Source organism: Branchiostoma floridae, chromosome 15 (assembly GCF_000003815.2).
Source record: "Branchiostoma floridae strain S238N-H82 chromosome 15, Bfl_VNyyK, whole genome shotgun sequence".
NCBI classification, from domain to species: Eukaryota; Metazoa; Chordata; class Leptocardii; order Amphioxiformes; family Branchiostomatidae; genus Branchiostoma; species Branchiostoma floridae.
This window is the reverse complement of record NC_049993.1, coordinates 1,667,275-1,676,286: the sequence shown is the minus strand read 5'-3', so window position 1 is coordinate 1,676,286 and position 9,012 is coordinate 1,667,275. Positions and strand designations below refer to the sequence as shown.

At 37.5% G+C, this 9,012-nt stretch overlaps 2 protein-coding genes across 2 annotated transcripts in view; both read left to right on the top strand.

Moving 5' to 3' along the window:
• LOC118432060 (zinc finger protein 239-like) overlaps positions 1–9,012 on the top strand; it is a 65,186-nt gene that overhangs the window by 16,836 nt on the left and 39,338 nt on the right. The gene's annotated exons all lie outside the window — the stretch shown is intronic.
• Positions 701–9,012, top strand: part of LOC118432058 (zinc finger protein 184-like) — a 34,566-nt gene continuing 26,254 nt past the window's right edge. Inside the window, exon 1 of the mRNA XM_035843566.1 lies at positions 701–812. The gene's annotated coding sequence lies outside the window, so the exon portion shown is untranslated. The remainder of the gene's footprint in view (positions 813–9,012) is intronic.

The window sequence follows — 9,012 nt, the reverse complement described above, 5'->3', positions numbered from 1 at the left end:
TCCAGCGTACGTAGTCAGAACATTCTCTTGCATGGTTGATGTCTGATTTTGCACAGGTACTAGTATGGTCGTTTCGTCTGGGAAACTGACTTTTTAACTCCTTTCCAACTGCCGGTATTCCTCTAACATCACGTCCCTAAGGATACTGACCAGCTTGTCCTTAATGCTGTTCTCTTTGTCCAAGTTTTGAATTCTTCTGTTAAGTTCAAACATCAGCTCCTCCATGCTCAGTCTGGGGAGGACTGCTATGGTCACCTCTTGCGAGAGGCCACAGATGAACTCCTGTTGTCTGAGCATGCTAAAGGACACATAAAATAAGTGTTATGAAATGTAAATTATACTCAAAGAACGAAAGTAAAGAACCTTGTCGAAAGGGACTATGGTATTCTGCTGAAAACCATTGTAAAAGTTCAAATTCGACGATTCGATGTAACGTTATCTATATTTTTATATAGATACAAAACTGTCATATGTAGAGATAGGCAGAAATATATCACTTTATATAGATACTAGTACTTCCTCTTGCTATCATACTACAGTGGAAGCCAGTTAATTACACAACTTATAATCGTACACTTCTGTTAATTGCACTAAATCCTCGAATCTCGTGATGATGCGTTCCAGCTTAATATCTTCTTTTTGTTGCACCCTTCGGATAATTGAACGAAATGCACTGGAAAATTGGGTGTGTAATTGTGCGGCTTTTTCAGCATGGTAGTTGGGTAATCAGTGGGTCTGACCACTGATGACCCTTGACCTCTGCATCATTTCCGTGTCAGCCATCTTTGTTCTGACTCGAAGCCGTCGTGACTTCACACAGTGCACAGGGAGGTCGTTGATCGGTAGAACTTGGGTCGAAATCAAGCATGGAACGAGTCGTTTATTTTTGAACGACTATTTTACGACTCATGCAGCGACTCAAACACGACCGCAGGCTAAATCCATATGGTTCCTATCGACTACAATACGACCAATTTCCGACCTATTTACTACGTCGGTCGATAATCAGTCGTATTAGTCGTATTCTGGTCGCGTACCCGTGGGGAGGTCAGCTGAGGTCATAATGTGAGTTACGTCCTGATTACCCAAATATGAAATGAAACGTAGGTTAGTCAGGTGAGTAAGGCATTCAAGTCTGCTATTTTCCTCTTTTGCATAGTTCTAGCAGAAAGAAGGGAAAATGATTTAACAAATATTCTTAATTTTATTTTTCAGGATCAATTTCGTAGAATCATGCTTTGGGCTGCAGTTCGCCGGGCACAATTATTCCTATATTGTTCTTGTCCTAATCTATTGTTCTGAAGTTGTTTTTTTCATGATTTTTTTTTGTTCAATTTTTTAATTCCTGTTTTATTAACACGTTCCTGTTCTTGTTCCTAACACCTTACTACAATGATAGACAACTCACAAGTTTGTAAAGCTTAGTAATAATGATGCAGGCAAATAAAGCTAACGAGTTACATGTAGGGAGCTTCCAAGGATCAGTAGATTACATCGCCAAAGAATCATATAACTACTAGTACACGTTATTAAGAAGAATAAAACGGTACAAGTAGATGTGTTAAGCATCAGTACATCCAAATAAGGTATCAATTAGCAAGCCATCAGCGTAACTAAACAATTTAGAGCAGGTAAGTCAGGGAAAGTACATGGAAACAACACAAATGGCGGTTCACGTGGCTGACGGTCCCAGCATGCACAGCATCGGTAAATTCAACCAGTGTTGCTGACGACAGAGATATCACTTGAAGGAAGCAACCCACAAGGTAAAATGTTTTCAAAAAGCCATCTGGGATTTTTATCTTTACAGTGTAAAGAACGCTTCAGCTTGAGTAAAAATATTTCTGTATTCGTTGTACAATATCGCATTGCCAAGTTTGTAAACTAATAATTTCAAATAAATGAGATAAACGTGCCCCCGTGGTGTAGCGGAATATGACAGCGTTGAAATACTGCGTTGGAAAATGGAGGTATGAGGGCGTAGGATCGAATCCAACAATACACATTTTTTTTTTTTTGCGAACAAGTCTTCATTAAGTATAAGTTTTTTTTTAACACTTTTAAAGTGAGGTTGACACGTAAAGAACACATATCAGATTTGGTTGAAAAAAATTAAAGATTTCGTACGGCTTCGATCTCACGCCATTACACCTCTATCTTCCCCAACTCGGTGCTGTCGTAGACCGCTACGCCACGGAGGCACGTGTCATTTTTTGTTTGCAATTGAGAGTTTATAACGTTACGGACCTATAAAAGAACAGTAGAATGACATGTAACAATAATTTTATTTCTTTTTCATTTATTTATTTGTTTCGCTCTTAAAAGAACAAAAATAAATAAATGAAAAAGGATTATAAAGAACATAACAAGTGCAGGGGAGATCAAAAGCTTCTGCTTATGAGAAGGCCTTCCTTTACTAACTTATTACAATGTATATAAATTAAAGAAACCAATAGAATGAAAACACCTTACACTAAATAATTAACCATAACTAAGGTAATAATTGATGGATATAAGTCACAAATTGAAGGTTACCAGTTGTAAACAAGGAAGTGTAAACCAATTAAGGAATTATAGGATTATTGATAAAACCAGGATGTTAGGAACACTTGAGGCCATTCTGATTAACCTTTTCCTGAAATAAGGAATAAGCTGGAACAAAAACGTCAGGAACAACAGTACAGTGATATGTACAATCAATACAATCCACAATGCAATGTGTATACGAATGGAAGTTGCCATGATATGTCATACTATTCGTAAAATAAACAATAGTAATAGAGAATAAACTCAAGCAATATGTCAAAAATACATGTAAATACATGTATATAAGAATCAGAGCAAAAAAGTATCGGTACACGTAAAGATGATCCTACCCGTTTTTGTTGTAAATGACATATGACATGTAGTGGTGTAAGAAAAGGCCCTTTGGTTAAAAATATGATATTCTGCAACTGGTATCATGACATACTTGCGTATTGAGCTGTTTGTGTCTCCAAGTATTACATTGAAGACATCTGAAGGTAAAAGTTCACTTGACTGTTGTTCAAACCGTTATTTTATTTCGTTCAAAAAGTACGTAGACTTGAGAGTCCAAGAGAGCATACCTAGGTGTTTCTAGTTCTTCTTTACAATATTCACAAGAAGGGTTATCTAAAACTTCCAAATCTGCAACATTCTGTTGGTTGTCAAAAATGTATATTGGAAAAAAAAAGTATAAAATTTGACATAAAGTTGTTTCGTAGATCACTTTAAATACACTACCAAAAACATTTCATTATCTTTCTTGTTTTTTTTTTCTTGATTAAACACAGAAAAAATTCTTAAAACAAGCTTTCTGTATCTGAAGAACATTGTGTCCAGCACGAGTTAACATTTTTTTCTGAAGTAAAGTTTTGTTACAGAATTTTTCTGTAAGATTATTCTGCTTACACACTTCTACTTTGTAAACTAATGTTACATCCAGAATGGTATTCTTGTTGTAAGGCTTTTAAGTTACTACAGATATTTGCATCTGGGTTCTTGCGTTTTTAAGATTACTTTCTCATTGGACTGCCTCACCGAAAATGGTTTTTCTCATTTGCTTCTTTTCTTATGGAAAGCTTTTCTTACGTGAAGGAAATTAAGAAAATGTGCACAATCTCTTCATGTCATTCCTTATAGATTGAGCTTTCTCTTTTATTCTTAAGAAAGTATTTCTATCATGATACTAGGCAACAAAAATTTTCTAAAAAAAATTAAGAAAAAATGTTTTAATCTTCCTATAAGATTAATTTCCTCTGATGAACTAAAAAATATTACGAGTATTCCATAAATTCTAACTGCAAGAATTTGAAAATACAAGAACTTGAATATTCTATCATGAAAGTAATTATTGCATCAAGATTCGGGGATTTTAATATCTTTACTATACTTCTATATAACTTGATGATAGTTATAAATCCTCACAACAAAAAATTCTAAGATGCATGTTCTCAAATCGAAATTCCCTCTCCCTTTGGCATTGCTTAAGGACTGAATTAGATTTTTTACTTCTAAGATTTATGTTCTTACATAAAAACACTGTTCTCACTGTTATGAAGAATTATGAGACTTCCCTTTCTCAAAGTTTCTTGATACTGAAAAAATATTCAAGCCTGTTATTGTAGCATTTATACTTAAATGCAGTTTCATACTTTACCAGTGAGGAATCTTTTCTCACTCCAACATTCTTACTGCCTAAAATGTTTTTTGACCTCAAATATTTATGTACTTACATCAACAATACTTTTCTTACTTCAAGAGTGAAAATTCATATTGCCTAAAAATGTTTTCTTACCTCTATATACCAAAAATGACTTTTCTTGTTTTTCTTCCACATAGAAATTCCTATTGTCTCGAAAAAAATTCTCTTACTTCTAAGATTGACATCGTAACACCAAGAATACTTTTCTCGCGTCAAAAGTATAAATGTTATTATAATACATAGAAATGTGTTATTATTTCTACGATATTGATGCTCTTACACCAAGAATGATTTTCTTACTTCAAGTGAAAATTGTTTTATTGCCAAGAAAGTCTTACATAAGATTAATATTTTACAACAAAAATACTTTTCTTACACCAAGAGCAAGCATTCTGTCTAGAAATATTTTTAAGATTGACGTGCTTGCACCAAGTATAATTTTCTTACATCAAGAGCATAGGTAATAATGTCTAGAAATATTGATATTCTTACACCAAGGATATTTTTTCTTCTTTTCTTGGCCTCTCTATTCTATATGCGGTATATAAAATGTCATCTGACTTGGCAATGCTTCCAGATATCAATTTCAACACTGCCAAAGATGCTTGTTTTGCTTACCCCATGGACAAATCTTATATGAAGAAAATATTCTTGCAAGAAGAAAATGTAGAATTAGATTCAAGCAAAACAAACTGCAGTAAAAATCTTAATTCTCATGCGAAGAACAATTTTCTTACTCTTCTTTGGTGAAGAAAATTTTTCTGAAAGATTTTCACACCTAAGAATTTTCTAGAACTTTAAGCAAAATCTTCTTATTTTTCCTTATGATGCAAGAAAAAAATATAAAATTGCTTGCTTTTTTATAACTCTTAAGAAGTACAAGAATTTTTGCTCTTGATGTAAGAAAAGTATTCTTGGTGTACGAATATTAATCTCAAAAATTTCTAAAAAATTAAAGCAAAAATTAGCTTGCTCCATGGACAAGCACGTTTTTAAAAAATTCTTGGGACAGATTAACTTTCGTCCTGGAATATAAATTTTCAGTGAAGGAAAACAAAATAAACAAGAAAAAAATTTTGGTAGTGAACTGCATAACCCTTCCACCCCAGTTCTATTTCCAACGGCAATTGGAGTGATCACAATCCTCTGACATCCGGAAATAAGTGAAGACTATGTAATTAGTGAATATGTACTTTCTATTGCACTGCCAAAAATGCCTTTTCTTGTTTATCTTGTTTTGCTTCCTCACAGAAAATTTTAAGATGTTCTTACACCATGAACTATTTTCTTACTTCAAGAGAAAATTGCTATTGTCTAGAAACGTTTTCTTACTTCTATGATTGACTTTTCTTACACTAAGAAAACGTTTCTCACCTAAAGAGTAAAAATCGTATTGCCTAGAAGTATTTTCTTAGTTCTAAGAGATTAGATGTTCTTACACCATAAATAATTTTACTTCAAGAGAAAATTGCTGTATTGCCAAGGAACTCTTTCTTACTTCTAAGATTAGTATTCTTACACCAAGAATACTTTTCTTACATCCAGAGCAAAAATTCTTACTGTCTAGAAATGTTTTGTTCCTTTTAAGATTGACGTTCTTGCACAAGAATACTTTTTTTCACCTCAAGAATAAAAATCTTATTGCCTAGAAATATTTTCTTACCTTAAGATTAATATTCTTACACTTTTCTTACATCAAGGGCAAAAATTCTTAATCCCTAGAAATATTTTCTTACGTCTAAGATTGATATTCTTATGCGAAGAATATTTTTCCTAACAATGCCTAGAAATATTTTCTTACTTGTAAGATTAATATTCTTACACAAAGACTACTCACCTCAAAAGTAAAAATCTTATTGCCTAGAAATGATTTCTTACTTTATCATTGACGTTCCCACACCATTGTTTTTCTTACATCGAGAGCACAGTTCAAATATTTTATTATTTCCATGATTGATATTCTTACACCATGAATATTTCTTACTTTAAGAACTGAAGTCCTATTACCTAGAGATATTTTCTTAGAGATTTATGTTTTTTTCACCCAAAATACTTTCCTTGCTTTAAGAGTTACAGTTGAAATGACACGTTTGGTGGCTTCGTGTTCTGTAGATTGTACTGTACAAAACAACAAAAATTATATTTGGAATTCATTCATTCATTTGCAGAATATCTTTGGCCTCTCTATTCTATAAGTTGTATATAGCAGTCTGATCCGTCTTGGCAGTGGTTCCAAATATTCAACTGCATAAAGAAAACCCTTCCAGCCAAATTTTATTTGCAACGGCAATTGCAGTGATCACAATCCTCGGACATCTGGAAATAAGTTAAGACAAATTGTCATTGGCTCTGTACTTTCTATTGTGAGTTTAAATATAAACTTATAGCATATGAGTTAGCTTGTAATTTCTAGATGTTTGCACCTAGAGGGTTGGCTCAATGTAATTTCAACAGTTGGTTGGTCCACGATGTCAGCTGTTATCGTTACACCACACATAATTCGACGAACATCTGTTCAAGGACATCTGCAACTTCCGCCTCGTCAGTTATAACTATATTTCAACACCGATGAAATTGACAGTCCCAAACATCGAATATGATGAACAAAAAGAACAAACCGAAATCCAAACTATCCAAATTACAGAGAATATAGCGGCGATTTGCGAAAAATTACGAGCGGACGGCATGCAAAAGAAACGTTAAGACTTTACTTGACTGCCACCCAAATCACGTAAATATCGATACAACTCAATCTATCCCAATATATGATTTGCACATCTTTAACAAAAATAAGGGGAAAAACATCAACTAATACCAAAACTGTACCAAACATGTCTGTTAACTCTTTACCGGTCAGAAGCTCGTCTTACCCCGGTAACTTTATAACACTCTACCCCTAAAGCAACCTATATTTTGTCTACTTCACATCGCTGAAAAAACTTTGCCCAGACCCAAGTCATTTATTCACTGCCTCCAAATGTTCTCTCCAGCACTGCGGACGGACGAGTGTGCTACAAATATAAAGGTGACAGCTACTGCATGCAAAAACGGTCTCGTGTGGCCTTGGACGTTTAGCTCCCGACATCAAGCGGCGCGCTGTCCTGCAGTAGTGGCAGGCTTTGGACGGCTTCCCTCGGCTCACTTGTCGATGCTCTTCCGTGACATCGCTCCCAGGTGGTCTCGCAATGGCCGGAACGGTAGCTTCTCTTTGTCTGGCGGTAAAGTTTGCCACGAGCTGTTTCACCAACTCCCGACGGAAACTCAGCTGAGCAGTCTTGTTTGCGCTAGGTGCGGGTTTTACGTTCGCAATATATAATTTCCAGTTCAGGAAGGCGTTCACAACAGCCTTATTTAAGACAAACCAAAAAAGTTGTCTGTGCCATTTTTTGGACGGACGGCCAAATTCGTACGATCCGCGGAGCTGGTCAGCAAGATCAACGGCTTTGTAGTAGGACTGGTACCTGGCCACCGCCGCCGGACACCGCAGATTTTGGTGAACACGGTCCCCAACAGACTTGCACCGCCTAGTGACAGGTTTATCGGGAGCATCAACCCTTGTTGCCGTGGAGAGTAGTATCAGTGTCTTGCTGTCCTTCCACTTGACGACAGTTACAGGTCCGTCATGGAACTTAGTGGACGTCCCTTTTGGTACCGACGCTGGATATGGAGCCCGGAAATCCAGCTTCCTATTCCTGCCTACCCTGACAGGTTGTGGGTATGAATGCTTGACGTTAGGCAGGCCCAGCGCATTTTTCCTCACCGTACCGCAAAGGTAGGTGTCATGGGCAAACAGATGGTCTGCTAGTTGCAGGCCGGTATAGAAAGAATCGCAATAGACTGTGCGAAACGACCCTTGAAAGGGAACCGTAAGCCTGTGAACGATTCGGGCCGGCTTGCTATCAAGGTCGCAGACTTCGTCCTGCTCGATCCTGTGCCAGGCTCTCTCTTCAGCTGGCATGTCTTCGGGGTCCCGGCGAGCGCCGCACACCTCATCCCTTAGAATATACCCATCTGGTTCGGCCAACACTCGGATACAATAGCCATACCTGGTAGGTTTGGCTGGATTATACCGTCTGAGGTGGTGTCGACCTCGGAAAGATACCATAGCCTCGTCCACGGCGAGATGTCCGCCAACGTTTCGGGCCAAGCAGCTGTTCCGGATTACCCTACTCATCACGGTCCGAACTTTCCGAACCTGGTCTTGCCGTTCACGTTCTTTGAAATACTTCAGTCTCTGGCTACGAGGCGGAAGAAACCCCTCTGAAGAATAGTGCAAGTAGCGCAGAATTTGCTTAAAGCGTAAGACGGGGAATGTCTGCTTCAGCAGTTCACAACCAAAGTCCTCCTCAGTGGACCAATACGACTCCAAAGACGGTTGATGCGTGTAGCCGGCACAAATCATGCAGCCAAGAAAGGCTTTGAGCTCGGTCGTCGTGGTCCTATACCAAGGAGAGCGCCTTTCTTTACGGAAATAACTCCTCCTCTCGGTAGCATACTTGTTGGTGCATCTTACAACATAACGCAACAAGTCCTCGTCTACTAGCTCCAGAAAAAAGGACAGCTCATTTCGGCCGATCTCTGTTCGCACCAGTCCGACTGGCCCGGGTGGTACAAAGTTTCTGGGCCGGTAAGAATAATCTTCTCCTTCAACAACGGTTGCCCATGGCCGATCATATGGAACCGATCCCGCCTTACGATTCCTTCGGGAAAACATACCAACTCGGGCAGCTCTCGTCTGCCTGATTACTTCGTAGAGGTCTACCGTCCGCCCTCTACCCACGGCACCA